Genomic DNA, 22,700 nt, shown 5'->3' with positions numbered 1-22,700 from the left:
TTTTTTTTTTTTTTTTTTTTTTTTTTTTTTTTTAAAGATACATTTGATGGAGAAATGTATCTATCTGCTATAATTTCCCTGTTAATGCTTAACAAATTTCTTTTGCTTTAAAAATACAATTTTTTAGTTCCATAGTTGATTTGCATGCTACTGGTTTAGCAAGACAGAAAACATAAGCAGAAAAAAGGCATATACTGATGATAGGGAAAACCAGGATGAAATATGAAAACAAAGAACCAATCATATGTTTAACCTAAACTGTTTGCAGTGTGGGCAACTTGAGGATGGCAAACTGCAGGATCCTGACAGGCTGGGGTTGTTACAGGTCCATACCTGTCATGCTGTCCCTAGACATGTGTGTGTGTCTATGTATATTTATGAACAGGTACGAAGGAAGGAAAAGGTATGTAAGATTTATGATGAGTAGAATATGATTCACTTTTATTTGTGTATATTGTGTATTTGAATAGTCAAATTAGATACAATAGATAATATCAATGACTCTTTGGACTGCACAGGTGAAATTGTGACAGCTTCAGGAGTACGAAAATGAGAATTTTATTGCATTAAATATGGAATGAAGTAATGTAATCAGTCAAATATTTTTTTTTTGTTCCCCAATTTAATATTACTTTATATTTACTTATATTTGCTTTTGCTACGTTGTTAACTGCTAATTTTTAATTTCAGTATGAAATAAACTGTTGATGGTCCGAGTTACTTTCTGAAGTATTAGAAGTATAATATGTAACAAAGATGGCTACACAGCTTTTTTGAGGAAGTGTAGATCGAGGTCCAATTATTGGTACACATAGGTGTATCTGTCTTTATCAGCACATCCTGTTTGGGCTATCTTCCCACAAGCAGCTTAGGCATTAGTCTCACAGAAGCAGTATATCATTCCCTTCCTCTGTTTATTTTTGGCAACTACAAATACTGTAGAGGATATTTGTTTTTCTAACACCATAATGATGAAATAGATCTACTGGCTACAGTCACAAGAATGCTAAGCAGATATTCATTTGTTTAATCTCTGAAGCTTTGTTGTAAAAATTCATAACTGTCTTGGACAAATTGTGAGGGACATTTGGTTTTATGATTATGGGATATTTTTATAGCACCCAAAAAGGTGTGGGAGATAGTGTGGGTACTCACAGTTACAGAATAACCAGTAGAGAAAAAGTTACTAGTGCCACCAGCTTCATGACACAAACAAGGTACCCGCAGCAGTGTGCCCTCAGGGATAGTAGGACAGTCTGGCTTCACGCTCTGGGAGGTTTTTCCCATGTGAATCTTCTTCAATGGAAAGTGCATATGTTAGGCAAGGTAGCTACATGCCAGAAGAAAGCAAGCACTGAGCAGTTTTTACCTTGTATCATCTAAGATGGAACCATAACCCCAGATCTGGGGTTCAGGTATATGATGCCTTTGTTCTGTCAGGATGGGTTTTTTAACATCACCTTCCTTAATAGAAGGATGCCACTTTGGACGTGGCAAAGACAAAGAAAAGCCAGAGTCCCGGATCAACACTGATAACCATTATTTCTTTAGCTATGAACCCAAACTTGCCTTATCTAACTTTAGGCACTTAATGATAGTGATTGCAAGTCTGTACAGAAAGGGAATACCCTTCTGCAGAGAGACCAGCAGCAACGGGGTTTCTCACTTGAGCTCCTCTTGAAATGGCGGGGGTTGAAAGCAGGTCAGTGCAGCAAGGCAGCCCTGAGTAGCAGGTCAGACCTGAAGCACTGCTGAGAGATCTGCTTTCTTCCTACCTCTCTGAGCTGAGCAGGCTCGTCCTGCAAGCAAATCAATCCAAAGCTGAAGATGCAAAGAAATACAAGAAAAGAACAGCATGCTGCTCCATCTGCTTTGCTTGCAGTGCTACCACACTTTTTTTCCCTCACTGCTTGGAGTCTAACAAGCCCAAGAGCTACTAGATACTGTTCAGACTCAGATGAGCTGTTTTGATCCGTCACCTTCTGCCTGTCTACAGCTCCAGTGCTAAGCTTCTTTTCCTGATTTGCCTGTGGTAATTAGGTCAACCAGCTCCTGCTTCTACAAACTAATTGTCAGCATCTTCCACCTTCTTTTCCTCCAAAGAAACAAAAGGTGAACAGGACAACTCTAGAAACAAAGAGAGGAATAAAAAATATAACTTTTCTGCCTTTTTTTTTTTTTTCTTTTTTCTTTATCTCTTCTGTTTTTACGTCATTCTCAATATTGTGGGTGATATTACTTCCAGCATATTACAGAGGACCCTGTGGTACATCTGATATCTATGGATTTACACCACATTGAGTATATAATTGTTTGTTTGTTTCTGTTCCTTCACTGAGCGTTTTCATTGCTGTTTTTTGTTTCCTTTAACCTTGCCACTAGATGCAGTATTGATGAGGAAGAAGCAGGCAAACATCTGCAGCTGCCATAGCCACGAAATAAGCTTAATTTTCCAGCTTATTAACTCTGACCTGAAGGGCACTTGTTGCACTTACCTTTTTGAAGGTAATATGCTGTCTTTATAAAGTAATTAATCTTTACAGTTTCCTTCTGCTTCTTCCCTTGAATACTCTTTTAGAATTGATTATGACTCTGCTAACAAAATAGGTTCTTGTTACATTTATATATAAGAAAATTCACTTTAACTAACACAATAACATTTTGCAGAAATGTGGGGTTTCTGTCAAAATTGTTTTGCTTCAGATCAGTGACTAGGATCTGTCCTACAAGTGCTCTAATTATGTTGCTATTGGCTGTCCCCAGATGGCTGTCTCTTCCTTTTTTAGGGGAATAGTGTCGAAGAGCCTTGGCTTCATCCCACTGGGGAACTAGAAAATATTCTGCAACATCAGCTTGAAGAGGAAATTCTTCTCTTCCTCCAAATTTCTATTCATAAAATGACAGTGGGAACTGAGGAGTATATACTTCAGACCAACCAGCATGTTGAAGATTTTCAAGAACTTTTAAAAATTACATCTGCAAATTCACAGGAAAATTGTTATTTAGTTACACAGGAATGATATAGAGTCTTAACCAAAAAGTCCACTGCTTTTAGTAGTATGCAGAGAACTAATAAAAGATGGCTCCTCTTTATAGGGCTTATGGTGTACATGACATCTGAGATGATGGGCAATTAGAGGCAAGTGGGAATAAAACTGAAACAGTACCGCTCAGCATTTGATATGCAGTAGATTTGAGAAGTGAAATAGTATAATATATACCTTGTTTTTCCCTCAGGATATTTGTATACGTATGTTTAGTTGCTATGCCAAATGCTAGATGGCATTTGGCATAGGCAAATCTTTGTTTATTATGGGGAAAGTAGGATTTTCAAAAGAGTCATCTCAGAAGTAAGAGAAGTTAGGTTTTTTAGATAGTGAGGGTGTTATTTTCCTTTTTTAAAAATTTTTTTAATTTTTAAACTGGCCTTGGGAATTCCTCATTTGAATAATTTAGGGTTCAATTGTTATTTGTTTTATCATTTATAATGTTAACATCAATCACCAGATATTATATGTGCTATTGCCTGTGATCTCTGAGTGACAGGGCTGAAAGATTAGGTTGACATTAGCAAATGATCCCATCTTGTAATCATGTAAACAAATGTTTAGCTTTATATCCTTCAATGGACAAGTCATGTGGATAAGTATCTGCTGTGACAGTGACTCAAGATTATTTTCTTCAGACAATGAACGGCAGGTGCCCAGCAGAATTTTTATGTTGCTCCAGTATCATAATCTATTACTATTTTAATAGTGTTTACTTTTAATACGCAGTTTGCTGGCAGTGAAATAATTTTAAACAGGATTTTAAACATAAGTATAGATTATATCTACTCTAACAACTTTATCTCCACAATAAATATATACAAATTTTAAAATTCATCACTCTGTAATTTTCAGATAGTGCTTAAAGTAATTACACATTCTGTGGTGATAACACATTCAAAGTTTGTTGTTTTTTTATGATACCACAAGCTGGCGAGACACCTAGATCAGGCATGTTAATGCTAATTGGCAGATAAAGCATAAATCTGAGGGACTCTGGATTCCTGCCTTTTTGCCAGATTTTTGTTGATTGAAAACTGAATTCTTTTTATCCTAGCTTTTGCTATTCAGAAATGTCAGGCAATTCACTGCTGTCTTTCCTCTGTGCATTTTAATCCATCAGTTCTGTTATTCCTTTAATACCTTGTTGTTTATTTTTAATCCAGTAGACTAAATCGGTTTTCTTTTTGACTGCCTTTTAAAATCAATTATACAGGACTTCTTAATGTGAAAAACAATTGGCTCTGCTGACATAGCTATAACGGCGATGAGGTTTTTGTTTGTTGTTTATTTATAGAGGTGCACGACCTAGTGATAATAGCAGTGATAAACTTAATTTGAAATATAATAGTTTACCTGCTTGTCAGGTGAATATACTTGTTTATTGACTCTATAGTTCTTATATCAAGTATTTCAAGGTTTCTGGAAATTCATGTCCCTTCAAGGGCATGAATCCTACTCCAAGACCTGGTCCCTATATATCCTGTGGTCTGAGTATATCCACCCTGTATTTTTTATTATCCTTATTTTTATTCTGCAAGTAAATATAATTTTAATATATTTAGAAGAGAGAAGGACTCTTCCTTCTCTGAGGCATGCATGGATGATTTTAGAGGCATGCCTTCCTTCTCTGAGGCATGCATAGATCATAATTTTAAACCAGATGAAGGACTCTTTCTTCCATGCTCTGAGGCACGCATGTCATGGATCTTCTTGAAAATAGTCCAGTAACTTATCACAGAAGTAAAAGGTTCAAAGTTTCTTTCTGAAGCCAGGCTTTTTGTGAACTTAGCCCTGATCCTCCTAAAAAATACCTGTCTGTAATTGAAGGACTATGTGATCCCACTACATGCGGGTGAATGTGTAAAGGCAAGGTCAAGAAGCAATAGCAGATGATCATAGAAGGCAAAATGACACAAAGGTAATAGATAACTGTAAGCAATCAAGACAGAGTGCTTTCAAAAGTTACTGCCTGCAGACGGAAGAAGAGATCCATTGGTGGCTACAATTGGTATGGATCCAATGCATACCTCAGGAGGCCCCTGTTGGATATTTCTCAGAAACCAAGAGAATACAATGGGGGAAAACACTCTATATGTGCTTTATATTTTCCCATGAGGCATCCACTGATAGTTACAGTTGGACAGAGGGAAGTGAGCGAGGTGGACTTCTGAGCTGGCCAGTGTGGCTACTTCTATGCTTAATGACCACCTGTCAGTGGAGGGGTGGTAACTGGCTTTGTACACATTCCCTTGCCATTAAAATGAAAATAAAATAAGACACTGATGAGGATAATTCACTTTTATAAGGTGGAGCAGCTTCCAGCTGCCATACGTGCTGCCAGTTGAACTTGAAACAGCTTGTGATTGAACAAACTGATGCTCACCACTGCACATAAAAACAATTATGTTCCCTTCAAAACAACAGCAGCAGCCTTAGGTATCCTTATTTTTCTTTTCTGAGACAGTATATCATAATGGCAGAGTTGGCAAGAAGTTGTTGTCCTTGGCTACTAAAAGTTTGCTTCAGATAATACAGTGATAAAAAAGGAAATAGAAAAGAGGTTTAAAGTTGCTAATAGACCTAGTGTGTGCCATTTATACAGTACACAGACTTTAAGAACGTTGTCAAAAGCTGCTTCAACTTAACCCCTACATTTTTATTAATTCATCATGTATTATTTTCAGTGGGTTTTAAGACTCTTTGTGATCCATAGACATTGTGATCCATTGTTGGCTTTTTACCCACCAGCACCCCAAGTCCTTCTCTGCAGGGCTGCTCTCAATCTCTCAAATTTGAGAGATATCGAGGTGCTGGAGCGAGTGCAGAGGAGGGCAACTAAGCTGGTGAAGGGCCTGGAGAACAGATCCTATGAGGAGCGATTGAAGGAGCTGGGACTGTTCAGTCTGAGGAAGAGAAGGCTGAGGGGAGACCTCATCACTCTCTACAGCTCCCTGAAAGGACATTGTAGAGAGGTTGGTGCTGGTCTCTTCTCACAGGTGATTAGTGACAGAACAAGAGGGAACGGCTTTAAACTGAAACAGGGGAGGTTTAGACTGGACATTAGGAAAAAATTTTTATAGAAAGAGTGGTCAGACAGTGGAATAGGCTGCCCAGGGAGGTGGTGGAGTCACCATCCCTGGATGTGTTTAAGGGTCATTTAGGTGAGATGTTGGGGGATGTGGTGTAGGGGAGAACTTTGTAGAGTAGGGCTGATGGTTGGACTCGATGATCCCAAGGGTCTTTTCCAACCTGAATGATTCTCTGGTTCTGCGATTCTGTGGTAGGTGGTAACATCAGACAGATCTACCAGACTAAGTCTTAACTTGCAGAGTTGTGGCTGCCAGCACACAAATGTCCTATTCGTTGTTTAGGGGAAATTAAACCTTTAGGAGCTGTGAAAACATGTGCCAGATTTGCAGGCTTTGTAACAAGGGAGCCTCCTCACTACAGTGCAGATCAAGCTCTACAGCCAGCTTTGGTCAACTTTGACACTAAAGTCCTTTATGTGTTTGTACTGTCAAGCTATTTCTGTTCAGTGGATCAAACGCTGTACATAATTTATAGATAAATGTACCTACCCACTATGTCTATCCAAACCAAATTCCTTAAGTGTCGTCTTCTAGTAGAGCATCATATGGTCTTGGTTATGCTTTCTGTGGTATCTCAGGGGCTCCTCTGAGCAGAGGACTGTGGCTTGCAGCATTTTGTCATCTGCAATATAACTCAAATGTCTTGTCTTTCGGTCTGTGACCTTATATATGAGACAAAGACCATGGCTTTGTTCTATGTAATTGTGTTGGTTGCGGATAAGCCTGGATTTCATGTAAGGGAGGACTTAGTTGTGGGAGTCTCAGCTCAGTGAATTCAAAACTACATTATAATGAATGTAAATGGAATTTTTAAAAAAATCTTATTTTATCAGGATTTTGGATATATCAGTACAGTTGGGTGCCAGCATTTGCAAGAAATGAACTTATGTCCCAGCTGAATTTTCTTCTTGCATTCCTCCAGAAGATGGAAGATCATTTAGTTACAACTAAGCAGACAACTTAATTCAGTTTGCTTTTGACATCTATTTGTTTACTACAAGTTTTTAACAAAAACATACCTCTCCTAACAATTTTTACACAATTGATAGATAAAGGTTCAATTAAATACTTTTATAGATACATTATTTTATTCATTATCTTTTCTTTACTAGCCAGCACCATGCTGTCAATTTTAGTTTCACTGTATTGGATGGACCTATTTTTTTCTCCAACCTGTTGGTAGTTCGTTTTATACATGCTTCTAAATAATGCCTAGTGCTCTGTTCTCTAGGAAGTCTAAGATTTAAGCCACATGTAGAGTAGGGTTAACTTCCTGGAAAGAAGTAGGAACTGGTTAATTTACCATTACTTACAATGCATGGAAACCATCAAGCTTAAACAATCATCATAAAACCCAAGGATTTTGTCTTTCTTGTCTAGCTGGGCCGTATCTTGAGCCAGAGTTAGTAGTGAGATCTGTTCATGCAGTGACATAGGACCATTGAACTGCAGAGTCGAAAAGGCCCACAAGAGTCTAATCCATCCCTTTTAACTCAGGCAGACCTGAATAGGCTTCAGAGGATGGATGTCCTGAGCAAGAGTGTACAACATTGCAGTATACTATGCTTTTATATTTTTTACAAGCTGTGCTCATACAAGGCAGTTCAACTACTTTATTGTCCAACATGGTATATTAAGTTTTCTGGGATCCATTTTCCTTCAGAAACTGAGAAAAAAATCCTTGCTCTTGAAGGCATGGTACGTGTTTCTTCCTACATTTCAGCCTGGGGAAACATCCCTGAAAGGTGGGAATAATTCCTGCCTATTGGAGTGAAGTCAAAAACCAATTTTGGGTGGCTGCACTGACAGAGACGCAGCAAAGCAAAGTCCATTAACAGCAGGTGGGTGTATAGCAGTGAGAGGTCCCACACCAAGAACAGTAGAGCCATTAATGGCAAATAGTGTCTTCAGCCCGTTATAAGCATGGAGACTCCTGTCTTCAGGTAAACCGCAGATATCAGTTAGATTCTGCAAGAACTAGGTATTGTCTGAACTCATCCAGAAATGGCTAGGAATATTAAGAGACACCTATCTTTTATGTTAAACCCTTCCTCAGAAGACTCTAACACACTTTTTAGAGGTGGCTAATGCTATTACCAGGTTGTGCATTAGGAATCCTTTGCATGTGAAGGAGTTTCAGGCAGTATGGATATAAATTAAATCAGCAGAGATTTCACTTTCAGCTAGGTCCAGAAAACAGAAGTACAATGTGACTGTATAAGTCAAGATTTAGAAAAGTAATATTTGGGAAATGAATTCTGTTAACCTAGTCTCTGCAGTGATGACTATGCTGTGCACCATTTGCTAGTCAGGATTTGACCTTGTTTGTAACTGAAGCAAGATATTGTTTTAACAAGGTGAAGAAGCTAATGTTGCTGGTACTCAACAGAAATTAGAAACTGATGTTGCAGTGTTGGCAAATAAATGGATGTCCCTTGCATGATTATTTTCTCTCTGCTATGGCTGACAGCTCCACTTGATTTAACTTCTGATTCAAACAAATGAGTTCTCAGGTATTCACAATGGACCTGTTTTCTCTGGAAGTTGCTGTTTAGGGGTGATTTGTGTACAGCAAAGAGTCCTTCTAAAATAGCAGTGTATCGATGAGTTATCTGCTTTCAGGACACACTACTGAACTACACTTATTCTACCACCACAAGAACTTTAGACATGGTAAGATTCTTTAGGGTTTAACAGATATACCAGTGTTCTTTATCAGGAAGAGGAAATGTGTATTGTCTTTTACACATTAAAAGTAGGGATTTGTGTCTATTTATTATCAGAAGCAAGAAAAAATTTATCAGGAATATCAGGTCAGGTATAAGGATTAATTAGACCAGAATAGGATGTGACAAACTCAGTGAGAGACCTTATGGAAGAGGAAGGTAACATTTATTTTAAACAAACTGATTTCACTCCCAAACATGTATTCTCTCATGTTTCAATCAGAGGGACTCCCAAGCACCAAGACATGTCTGTCCAGCTCGGCTGGTCAGGATCACTCATGAGGGACATGGAGACTAGAGAACACCAGCCCCTGAGTCTTTATTTTTGACTGGCAACAACAAGCTCTATATATCTACTCCTCAAGAGTCAGCAGTTATTATAGGGTGACCTTTTACTTCAGAATCTGGCTTATTTCATCATCCATGTACCATAATCACAGCTGCTATTGGTTTTGTTCCCTAGTTTTGGGCACCGTTATGGCTGCCGCCTTCTTCCTGGGACAGCGGGAAGAGGAATGGCACAGAAGAAGGGCTGTAACCTTGCATCCTCCCTCTTGCTGCAGCTGTGAAGGTCTCTTGGTGGTAACTCATTTTGCTGTGGCTTTTTACTTCACGTGAAGACAGGACAGGTGTTTTACAAAGAGGATCAGGACAAGGATTAAATGTGGCTTCTGAAAACATGCCAAATTTTGACAGGTTTATTGTATTTGGTATTTGAAGGCAGTTCTAACTTGCATCTGTGTGTGTGTCTGTGTGTGTGTGTCATACAAATGACTTGTATCTGAGTGATAGGTTTAGGGTTTGTTTGTTTTGTTGGGTTTTTTTTGCACTTCTATTTGCTTTCCCCTGCTTAAATTTATCCTTGGCCTCTTTTTTATTGACAGTTGAATCTTTACTTATTGTCAGTATCACAGATTAAAACTGTATAGGATTATATATAGGATATAATATACCTGTGTATCAGTTCATAATTGTACAAGCTCTCCCACCCATCTAGGAAAGACTGTCACCTCAGTGCCTAAGAAGCCAGAGACAGTGACAGTGGAGCTGTCATCTAGACAAGTTGCTGCTGTAATCACGTGGAAATCCCAGCCTAGGCCCAAGAATCACAGATTTGTATTGATTATTTAAGTAGTGAATGAAATTCAACCAGAACTTTTTATATCAGCAATGCCTAGTAGGTTACGGGAGGATGAAAGGGCTGAATTCATGGCCTTGCTGTCTCCAATACTGTTTGAAACTGAAGGCACAGCCTCGGGGTTCCCATACACAGATAATATGTACATTGTAGCACTTAAGGTGCTGCAATTTCTTTTAATGTTAAATTGAATGAAAATTGTCACAGTGATAAATGCTGTGTATACTATACCTGCACGTTAGTGTGAAACCTAGTGAAATAAATTCCCTCATTTTGTTCTGTTTAATTGAATAATTCCCCATGAGCGGTCCCTCTGTGATCAGTGCCATTGACGGAAGTGGAGCTGGGAACTGACTGCTCCTGAAACCTATCCGAATCAGAGAAAAATTTCAGAACTTGGGTCCGTGTCTTCTGCTTTAACTTGTATACAGAGGGTTTGCAGGGTTTATTCTATACCTTTATTTGGCATACTAGGTACAAAGGAAATGGTAGACAACAGTGATTCTGAAACTGTGGTCTAGAGAGTCACAGAAAATGGTCCTTGAAAGTCTAGCAAGACATAATAAGGATTAAATATTGTGTGGTAATCAGTTCCATGAAGTTTCACTGCTTATTAGTGGAAAAAATTTGTGTTGACTGTGGTTCAGTCATCCAAAAGTATGTGGGTCTCTTAAGTGGTGAAGATCCCTTAGCCCTGCAATAGAACCTGGCAAATGGGGATGGAGGGCAGGTATGCAGAACATGTAGATGAAAGTGAGACAATGAACAGTGAATGAGGTCTTCTCAGGAATAATCTTCCTGGAGGCCTCCCAAAGTCTGAAGGCTGACCATCACAGGGTACATCTGAAACAAGTTCTGTCAGATCACTGCATTAGTTTACTTCATATATTATTTTCCTTTTGCTTTGCTTTGATGTGCAGCCCTTGGCTATCATGCTAATTCTACCTCCAAAGAAAGAAAAGGAAATAGACCACCTGACACCAAATGGGGTATATTTCCAACCATAAAGTCAAGTAAACCAATGCCAAGGCTCAGACTTGAAGACATACGCATTTTGTTTTATGTTGTGTACAGAGTTCTGCAACAGGACTATGCTCATTGTGCTCCTCTGCTACTAAGTGAAAAGGAAAAGCAGTGTTTTGTAACGATGACATACCCTGTTATCTACCCCAAGTGATGAGCTCATCCAGATTACTCCAAGGGGATACTTATATTTTATCAGTGGCGCCTTGTTGCACAATTTCCAGTTTCTTTCTTGAAGATACAATAAAAGATTTATGTCTGAAGGACTATGATGTGGTTTCCATCTAAGAGCAAAACAATTCCTTCTAAAAAAATACCATATCCCCAAATGATTTCATAATTGCAAACAGTGTTGATGAGCTCTGTGGCTTAAATGAGTTTATAACATATTTGCTGTGTTTTCTAGTGAATATTTTTTGATGTGCTTAGTAAGGAAAATAATTAAAATCCCCCTGCCATTTTAAATTGACACAAAATAAATGTGATCCATTAGTTGATGTCTACTGTAATAAGTCATTTTTCTTATTTCATTCCAATTTTTTTCAAAGGTTTCTCTCTCTCTTGCTTTCTTGTATGTATGTGTGTGTGTGTGTTAAATAGTTTCAGGTCTGAAAGTCAACCATGTTTCTCATTATCAGACATCAGAAAGGCTTTCTTCTCTTTATATTTTCATGCCACTTAAGGATAAGCAAGTCGCAGAATACCACACGTTTTTGATGTATGGGTAAAATTCACATCTTCTGTTCTCAGTGCAGAAAGCTTATCTGCACTGCAGATCTCAATTGCATATTCTGTTCTCATCCCCTGTGCAGGGATCCAGTTGTTATCACCATGATTTTCACATGTAGAACATTCACAATTCCTGCAGTGTGGACAGGAGAATTGGCATGTATTAGTAATGTCCAAATGACGAAAGCTATTTTCTAATATGTCCAGGATGAAAAGAATTTCTGAATCCAAGCTGCTATCAGAGAATAAACACAATAAATCAATTTAAAATACTGGAGAGATGATTTTAGGCAGCTCTGTCTAGTTGGTTACAATAATTTTCTCGAACTGAATTATTGTGGTGATCTTACTATTTTTGTTATTCTATTTCTCTTTACACTACTAGAATTTGATGTTTGAAATGTGTTATATTTTAGCCAGTCTGTGATAATGTCTGTTGATTTTACTTGAAAGACTTTCTGAGTGCTTCTTGGAAATAATTTACTGTGTATCAGCTCTGATTCAAGTTATGCTGTTCCCTTATTCTTACTGCTGTATACAGTAGAAGAGATTGTCTTTTTTAGAAATATCTTAGCTGCCTTGGATCAAATATGTGTTCCTATTTATTCAGGATATCTCTCATCTAAGAATCGATATTCTGGGGACTAAAATAAGGCAAAACTTGGATGTTCTCAGTATTGCCTTTAAGCAGGGAATTCTACAGCCTAGTAAGAAAGGGCATTTCAGCTGGAAAGCTTATGTCATGATGTTAATATCCTCAGGATTAGTTTCAACCTTTGTATCCCCATGTTATATACACAGACACTAATCATTCTGGATCTGGATCATTGTCTAAATTTTGCAAAAGTTTCTGAACTGTCATGTTTTCTATTTTTCATCAAGGGCTTCCTCAGGTTCGCTTTATTTCCCCTTTGTTTAATTTGCGCCTACATTAAGATGACAGAGTGGGTAAAAATGAAGGGAGGGTTTTAACTTCAGACTGGAGGAATTCAGCAAATAAGGCATGGACACACTGTCCCTTTCTATGATTCACTGTGAGAGGTTAATACAGCACCTTGTGAAACCCAGGCTTGGCAAGGTCCTGTCATTTTGGAAATGACTTCTCTGGGGCATGACTGTTTCAGGTAAGATGGCTCAATTTGGTTGTGTGATGTGCTTACACAGTAACATTTCTCTAGTACTTCAGATCTGGAGGGTGCTCTATAACGTACAGTAGGACCAAGGAAAGCTATGGTCCAAGCTAGGGCAGGGAAAGAATAATGAATCAGACTATAGGCTTCAGAAAAAAACATCAAAGCTTTTCAGCTTCTTTTTATAACTCCCAGAATATTGCATGCCTTTGCATTCAGATTCCTCATTCATGTAACCAGGATTGAAATGGGAATGGAAACAACAGAACATGAATCCACGGAAACAAAGGCATTTTTATTATTCTGTGTGGCCCTCAGAAGCTGCAGTTTGGATATAATTATGACTCAAATGAAAGGACATTAACAAAGCAAATGAAATATTTTGTCTCAGATCTGTTCCAAAGAAAGCATGATTGCAAAGTTCATAGATAGCTTTGGCCATTGGTTTTCAGAACAGTTTATTTAAAATACAGGTTATTTACCCTTATGAACTGATCTATTGTTACTGTCATATGAAAAACTAGATTAAAGATGTCGATTATATAGTAGAAAAATATGAATTAACATCAGTGTCATTAAGGATTAAACCGTGGCATAGGGAGAATTAGGATAATGTTGTGCCACGTTGCATTATGGATTTACTTTTCTCTCTCAAGGATTTCTGAGGAGTGTATGGCAGAGGCATTTACAGCCTAGCCCTGCTTTCAGGTGTACACAGGGGTCTTTGATTCATCCTATGTAGTCTTAGGTACTTAACTGAATTACCTAAGGTAGAAGTGAAATTGCCTCCATATCCCATGACAATCCATAGAGAGATACAGGTGCCTCAAGACAGTGCTTCAGAGCTGAGAGGTGATCACGTGGCCAAGAAACTGGTTCTAGGTTAAATGGCTTTAAGAAAAGAATACATTTTACTGACATCTTTTTAACCTTGTGTAGTTTAATTGTTATTAAGGTAAATGCAGAGTAGCCCCTTCAGTTCTGAGACTCCCCCTTTTGCTACTGAGTACCTATAGTTTAAGGATTGGGTGTTGTTTTGTTTGTTCCTGTATAAACAGGTCTGAGGGCTGTTCCTGTCCAGAAGAATCTGTAATTCATCAGATGCAAATTGGGTGTTGAACTGGACATCCAGAAAGCAAAAATAACTTAGAAACTTAAAACTTAACTTGAAAGTATTTCAGGTACCTTGAGTATAGAAGAACAGTTGGGTGATACAAGAAAAGTTTTCCATGGTCACAGTGGTCCTTGCTCTAGCACACAAAAGCTATACTATATTTTAGGCACTGTCTGGGCATGGCTACTAACTGGTCGTCGTCTGGCTGCTCAGGTAAAAGCTGTATTTGAGTAACATTTTCAGCTTCAGATTTGTCACCCAGACTATTGAGTGCTGAAGTGTCCTTGCTAAGTCTGCACTGAGATTCACAGATGTGCAATACCGAGCAAGGGATACGGCTGCTCAGTCCTTTGCAGGCACACCTGTGCCTGTTACCCCTTCATGTGCAGCCAGCTGAACATCATCCATCCCCTGCCTGGGAGGCGAGCAGTTACAGAAAGTTCTGCAGAGAAACAGCTCCCAACTAAGAATGCTTTGCAGCATTTGGACCAGCACTTGCTTGCAGACAGCTGGCTTGAGGCAGGCATAGGTCTGACTGCAAAAGATTGTACAGACGTACCATACCCTGCAGTCAGGCCGATTTCAAAACTTTCTTCAGTTATGGTCTCGATGCTAGTTTGGAGGGCAAAGTTCTTGAAACAGTTTGCTATTGTTCAAGTAATACAGTAACTTGCTGCGTATAGCAATAGGTTGTGTATTGAGATAGTTTGGGTCTCTCTCAGCTTAGCTCTGATTTTCTGAGAGAACGCAAAGTGCTCTACTTCCTTGTTCTGCAGTTTCCTCTCTTATAGCAAAGATGGAGGTACGTGCCTCTCATAAAACACCCCGAGAGCAGCCAGTGGGAAGTATTGTGTAGGTGGATATTGGGAAGTTTAATTGGGTTTTATCCATAAAGTGTTTTGACATCCTGTGATAAAGGCTGTTGACTGCAAGTTATTATTAAAATATTATTAATTTATATTTAGAATTAAACGCTTTAAATCTTAATTAATTATTATTTCTAATTAAAATTATAATTTAAAAATACTTAACACTCCGTGTTATTATCTTTTCTGGTAGTGTTACCAGTCCAGCTCTGAAGGGTAAGAGTTTTCCTCTGCAGAAGCTGCCCCAGTGTTACTGGGTGGAGAAGTGGAGGCTCCGTGCCATGCCAGATTACATAAAGTGGTGTCAGAGTTGGACTGTTGTCATCCTTGCTGATTTCAAACACAGAGATGCCACTGGCACATTTGCAGTTTGTGCCAGGAGACCAGTCTGAGTTAGTAATCACTATTTGTCTTGTGCTTCAGACTGGATGTCCAAATGATTCAGTCCATACATCAGCTGGGTGACACTGTTTGAGGTGCTTGGCCAGAGGAGCTTGCTGATTTGTAGAACTACAGTTCTGAGAATCAGACTCCCAAATCTTTATCTTGCACAGTTCGGTGTGAATAACTCCTCTAGGACCCTTTGTCCAGTGGGACTCTTGACACTGACTTTCAGCAGTGCAGTGCGTTTGCTGGATAACAGCCACCTCTGGATGAGTCTTCAGAAAGAAAAGCTGCAGGAATGCCATTTCTCATCAGCTGGTGTCACTGCTTGGAGCCAGATGTTAGCAGCTGGGTGTGGTAGTACAAAATGGTCTAGGAAAAAAAGAAGAAAATGTTTAATAGGAAACATTAACTTTCTGGCTAAGCTATGGGCAAATACAGCAATCCCTTGTTTACAACAATAACTACTGGAAGCTGCAGAAATAGATCCCTGACATTTTAAAGTAGTATGTTTACTCTGTTTGATCAGACAGGAGATAATGTCATGTGCTTATTTTACCATAAACACTTCTAATAAAGACTCAGCATTTCAGCTATTGGCAAGAAATAGAAGAACATGAAGTATCTTTTGAATATTCAAACACCAGGGTGTTTGGAAATATGCAGTTGCCTGTAATTGTACTTTGTATTTCTTAAACATTCTTCACAGTGAATGTCTTGATTTATGGATGTGTGATAAACTGATTACTGGAAATCTCAGAAGTAAGAAAATTTGCCTTTTCTGTTTCTTTCTAAAATAACCCAGCCTCTGGGAATGGGGAATGTTTATGGTGAAAGGGGACTATATTAAAATATAAAAATATAAATAAGGAAGTGCTAAACTGCCTTTGGAAATGCAGCACACAATGCACACACAGTTCTCCCATGTTTTAGGAGAATAGACGTTCTCTTTTTCTGTGAATATCTAAGCATCTCACAGTGGCTAGTGAGTCACTCGATGTGAAGCAGGGTAATTCTGGTAGGACCAGTCTGGAGAATGAGAAAGGAGTCACTGAGAGTTAAGCACCTAAATATGTACCAGACCCGGGGCCAGAGATGAAAGCAACCACAAAAGGTTGTGAGCACTGCTGTGTTCACTGTTGCTGTACCGAGGTCCCACACACCTGCTTATTAAGTGAACATACAGCTCCCAATTAGAGACCCAAATTGCTTGTATAAATGAAAGAGAGTTGGGGCTTCAGAATGGGATCTCAAACAGCCACAGAGTCATTTTTCTAACTGGCAAAAAAAGGCTGAGGCTAGCTGGATATCATGAGTCTTACGTTTGGGCTAGAAGCATGCTGTCCTCCGTACAAACTCTTACACACTCTTTAGGTTTCTGCAGTGAGGAGCCTAAGAATAGATACGCTTTGAAAAACAGAGCAGAGATCTTTCTCTCTTTTAGAAGAGAGCTGCTGTGGGACAGTGCTCCTTTTCATTATTATTTATTATTCAGCTCAGTGGTTAGTACACTCATTCAGGATGTGGGATGACCCAAGTTCAGTTCCTTCCTCTGCCTGAGGGGCTGTAAACTTGCATCCCATACTTCCTTGGAGAGTGCCATAACCACCAGCCTATGGACTATTCTTAGGGTGGGGGACACTCAGTCCATCCTCTTGAAGTGGTTCCTCTTTGCATGCGATCCTTTTTTCTCTGGCTCAATGAATGGTCAAGTACAACATGCGAGATGGAGCAGCTTCAGCAGGAAGGCTTCACAGGGCCCTTCTCTTCCCATCGTTTCTTCAAATTTAGCTCACAGCCTAGAGTTGAGATCAATTTCCTGAAAAGTGGGAGGTTTGAATTTGAGTCTTTGAAGCTGAGGGGTAACATATATCTTCCATCTTGTGTGAAAGCACTCTGATCACTTAGACACAAAGGATAAGAATAAGGACATATAAAGAACAGCCCCTTTGGGGCATCAAGCTCTAAATGACTTTCCAGAGCAGGGAAATTTGTGGTTGGAACACCGGTGGCAAGACTGTCCACGTGTATAGGTACAAATGTGTTTCAAGAAGCAATGCATTATCTGTAAAGCCACATATTTTGCTCTTACTATCTAGGAAGCTAATGCTTTAAACCCAGCATTTTCTAGATTAAAAATTGCCAAACTCATTTAAACCAGAGATGCACATTAAATTTTACCTATTGCCCTGCTATATAGATCTGTAGATGGGAGGTTCTGCGTGATAACTTCTTTAAAAATTTTCCCCTATATGGCACTGATCCTACACTACTTAGGAAAGAGTATTTTTAAACATCAAGTATGAGGCAGAGAAAGGGCAGGCTCTGATCCCAGGTACTATTAAGGTAGCCTAGATTAGAGAATTTTCAGTGTAGTTATCCTGGGTTAGTTGCGGTACATCTGACAGCAGAATGAATGTCTACTCCAAGAAACAAAATTCAAAAGGATTTTAAGAAAAAGTACTTGCTGGCTGGGATAAATTCAGGGTCCACATTAGAGATGACTCAGCTTCAGCAGTGGCATGAGGAAGAGAAAACTCAAGCCTTCCCAGTGCTGTATTCACACTGCTGGTCCTCAGGGACCAGAGCACAGCACAGCATGGGCAAGTGGGTTCAGCAGCCAAAACCCCCAGTCTCTTCTTGCTGCAGCATAGAGGCTGGGAAGATTTTGCACATGGGAGTTTGCAGCACCAGTAAACACCCTGTTGGAACCTTAATACCAACCTGCTGGAGCTTGGTCTGGAGTTCAGGAGATCAAAGACCCAAATCTGGACTATCTCCTGACTGCGCTCAGCGTGAATGAATCCCATTTTCCAAGGAGATCTCCCACTACATGAAAGCTTCATCCGGGAAGCCATGTGTGAATCAGACACAGTCCACTTGAAAGTTAGATAACTTTTCTTACAAACCCAAGCAATTACATTGAATTACTCGATCTCAGGCATACCCACTGCTCTTAAACTACCCTGTTACAAGGCTTAGAGGAGATGGATTTTTTTATCATCTAAACAAGTGCAGCAGACAGCACAATATACCAGAGAGACAGGGCTTCTTCATTGTTTTTAAATACCTTTTTCTCTGATGGCTTGCACTGTTCCGTGAGGCCTGTCCCTAAAATAAGGGACACATCTAATTGATAGCTGATGCCCAATGTAGTTAATACTGGTTGAACTGCTGCTCTAATGAACAAGAGTGCTCCTGATAAGCTATTGGGCAACTTGTTCAGCCTGTTTAAAGAGTGATAAATAGTGTATCACTTGTTGAAGCCAAGTGAGGCTGATTTGTTAAGGTAGCTGAGGCAAAGCCAAAGGCAATCTAATCCAAGCCCTGATCTATATCTTATTTGAAAGTCTGAAGATCTCTGATTATCATAGTTTGAAATTGCTCTTGATAAGGCTCTACATACTGTGAATTTATAGGCCTGTTGTTCCCACCACATTTATAACCTCATCAAGGTAGGTTACTTTTTTTTTTTTTTTTTTTTTTTTTATTCTCGCTTCATGAAGAAGTCTCCAGGGGATCATTTCCAAGCAATCGAACTTAGTTACTTCATACAATGGTAGGTGAAATTAGTGCAAAGTAACAGGAGCTAGATTAATGTGATTTCAGGAAATAATCCATAAAAATCTTATGAGGCCTTTAGCAGGTTGTAAATTGGATTTTAGGCACAGGGAGAGAGAAAGAAAACGAAAAATCCTGAGCAAAATAATCAGTCAGTAATGAGGAGTACTAACATTTTAACACTTCATGCTGAAATAAAATACCAGAGTTAAAAACATAAAATTGACTAACAGTGACATTTTTTAAAGGCATGAATGATTAAAATTGTGATTATAAATGTAAATAAATGCCTTCTGCTTTTCTCACCAAACAATTAATGCATGTATCATCAAGGAGCTGCAAATCAATTTAAAAAAAGAGATGGCAAGAAAAGAAAAATGTCTCTCAAAGAGTTGCCCATCCCATCCCATCCCATCCCATCCCATCCCATCCCATCCCTGCAATGGGGAACAGATTTTATTCATAATCTAAGCATGAGTTCTCACCATGCCAGTGGAGGGCACAGGTTTGTTGCCTTTAGTTTAATGGATGATCATCTTGTTCTAATTGAAAAGGACATATTTTCAGGTATTTTCTACATTTTTCTGGAGCCCCTTTAATCCTTCTTTCACTGGAGATGAGAATTAAATTTTTGAAAAATTGCGTGCAATCCTATGTTACAGCTGCTTTATGGCTAGGTCAGGACAGAATAACAAAGGCTTGAATCAGTTTGGGATTATGATCAAAGCACATCCTTTCTGATATACTCCAGACAACTTTCTTATCTAGAAAATGTCCTTGATATCTTGCTGGAAGTGTCTCACCAAAGAAGAAAGAGAATGGCTGGCTGAATTTCATCCTCTCAGCACCAGCATTTAGGAAAAAAAAGGTCCTGCTTTAAAATGTGGGTCACTTCTCTGAGCAGGGACAGGGCAGATCCCTGTCCCACAGAAACAGCATGTACAGGAAACACAAAGAAAGGAGCTCTTTGGCTATGCCTTCATTAGCAAATTAAACAGACCACAGGCTGCTGGCCAATTTTCATAGTGTGCATGCATTTGTATGGCAAATTATCTTTCTTCTTCTTCTTAAAAAGCCTGGCCTTATTCCTACTGTTTGTTGGGACTGATCTCTGACTTGTGCTAACCCCTAACAGTGTGCTGACATCGGATGGTGTAGTGATAACTGGTACAGGTCAAAAATGTGCCAGGATATACCAACACGTGAACAGTGATGGTGATCTTGAACCAGAGCTCTCAGATCTCTTATTTTACTGCCATATATATCTGATATAGTTACTGTGTCCTGATTGTAGATGTCCAAAAGTTAGCTAAGTCTTTCCACCTCATTGTAGAGTCCTTTTATACAGAAAACCTTATTTGCAAGTGGTGATGAATCTTTTCCATAGATAGGTAACAAAAGAAGATGAGAGGAACACCCTTTCTCTCCTTTGACAATATGCCCAAATTAGTTTTAGACATTTAACTTTAGATATCTCACATTACAGGAGATAAACCCCACTATATCTGTCCTGCAATGTGATTTCTTGAAATTTCATAGACCATGAAAATAAACTAAAACTCAAGGTTTTTGAGATTTGCAAAAATATGTGTTTTTGTCATCCTCCTTAATGAAGAGGGATGGTTATTAGAAGGGAAATCCTTTCGTATAGGTCCTGAGCTTTTTTTATAGCCCTGTAGAAGTTAGAGCTGGAGTGCAGAGTAAGAGCTTTTATTATCTGTAGAAGCCATGCTGAAAAAAGGCAGGGAAGAGGAGCTGGTGACACAGATCTCTGAGTTCAGGGTGACCTGCTGAGCTCCTGCCTAGGGGAGTCTTGCAGAGGGGTCATACTCCAATGAGAACCAGAATACACATAAATCTGACCCATTCCTGAGAGCAGATTCCACCTGCAGCAAAGAGGAAATGGTTGGGTCAGGTGGTGATGCTGGCTTTCAGGTAGGATTATTTCTTTCTCATTAAAGCTCAACTGCCCACCAGGGCTTTACTGGTGCATGGTTCATCTGGGGAGGATGATTTTGTTTTATAGAGAGTCATACAGTACTGGCAGCTAAATAAACTAGCTGAGAATTATAATAATGGACCTAAATGCTGGCTGACTGCTTAATAGTTTTATGAAATCGTTAGAGAAATCCTTTCCTGTTTTTCCTCTGTGTTGGAGGAGATGTGGTTCTAGCTAGAAGTTGGGAAACCAGTTTTCAAAGTCCCTCTGCTGCCCTTCAATCCTTTGAATGAGGAAAGGATTTCTTGGGAAACAGTAGCACAGAAAACACCACTGAGCCAGAGCTGAGCCATGAAATCAGCATCTTCTTGATGAAACCTATATCGCTGCTAGACAGGTGGAGCATTGCACTGAGGACCATCTGCTGGAAATTCTCTGCTGATCACAAGGACCCTCTTGAAGACCAGAAAGGGGATTTAGAATTATAGAATATTTACCAAGTTGGAAGGGACCTCAAATATCATCAGTTTCAAACTTTCCTGGCAAGATCACAGTCTAGACAAGATGACCCAGCACCCTGTCCGGATAAATCTTAAAAGTGTCCAGTGTTGGGGAATCCACCACTTCCCTGGGGAGATATTCCAGTGGCTGATTGTTCTCATTGTGAAAAGTTTTCCTCTTGTGTCTAATCAGAATCTCCCCAGAAGTAACTTGTATGCATCACTCTTCATCTTTTCCATGGGACTCCTTGTAAAAAGGAAGTCCTCATCTTCTTTGTAGCCACACTTTAAATACTGGAACATGGTGATAAGGTCTCCTCTAAGCCTTCTCTTCTCAAGGCTGAACCAACCCAGTTCTCCCAGCCTTTCCTCATATGGCAGTTTTCCCAGTCCCTTGATCATCTTTGTGGCCCTCCTCTGGACTTCCTGCAGCCTGTCCACATCTTTTTTGTATAGTGGGGACCAAAACTGAACACAGTGTTCCACATGTGTCCTGACAAGTGTCAAGTAGAGTTGGATGATGACTTCTTTATCACTGTTAATGATGCTCTTGTTGATGCAACTCAGCATCCTGTTGGCTTTCTTTACCACAGCATTATTCCACTGTTCATTCACGTTGAGCTTCTCCACCAGGACCCCCAGGTCCCTTTCCACAGAGCTGCTTTCCAGCTGGGTAGTTCCCAGCCTGTGCTGCAGTCCTGGATTATGTTTTGTCAGGTGCAAGACCTTACACTTGTCCTTGATGAGCTTCAGAAGGTTCTTGTTAGCCCACTCTTCCAGCCTATCCAGGTCTTCCTTTCAGGGTGGCTCTCCTTTCCAAAGTGTCCACTTCCCCACTCAGTTTGGTATTCTCAGCAGACTTCATAAGGGTACACTTGATCCCATCATTCAGATCACTTATGAAGATATTGAACAGTGTTAGGCCCAATATTGATCCCTGGGGGACCCCACTTGGTTGCCAGCTTGAAAAGAGCTGTTTAGATGCTTGAAGGAGAGGAACAGAACGTAATCTGATTAATCTGAGCCTGGGAAGGACACATGAGTGAAAGGTGACTGCTGTGAGAAGTAACACAGTATTATCAATATTATCCTAAAGGATTAAGGAAGGAAGGAAGGTTATGGTGAGCTTCACTGACAAGCCATGTTTTTCTGAGTTAGGGGGATTTGGGACACAAACCTGAAAACATTAAGGCCTCAGCCTGCTCTCCCATTTCCCATTTTACTTCCAAACTGCTAGCCTTTCAAGTAAGTTATTTTCTTGTGAAGGAGGAGTTTAGCCTTCTGAAAAGCTGTTTAACTGCAAAATCTAAGATAATTGAATTTTTCGGTTTAGATTTGATCTAATTGTATGAGTTGGTTATAATGTGAAATGGCAGAAATTTCCAAAGACAAAAAGAAGCTTTCATGCTAATTTAAAACTAAAAAAGCAATTTCTGAAGACTTTTGGGGGC

The sequence above is a fragment of the Athene cunicularia genome, assembly GCF_003259725.1.
Source record: "Athene cunicularia isolate RWA chromosome 2 unlocalized genomic scaffold, athCun1 chr2_part1, whole genome shotgun sequence".
Lineage (NCBI taxonomy): Eukaryota > Metazoa > Chordata > Aves > Strigiformes > Strigidae > Athene > Athene cunicularia.
The sequence above is the reverse complement of the archived record's forward strand: the minus strand, read 5'-3'. Positions refer to the sequence as shown.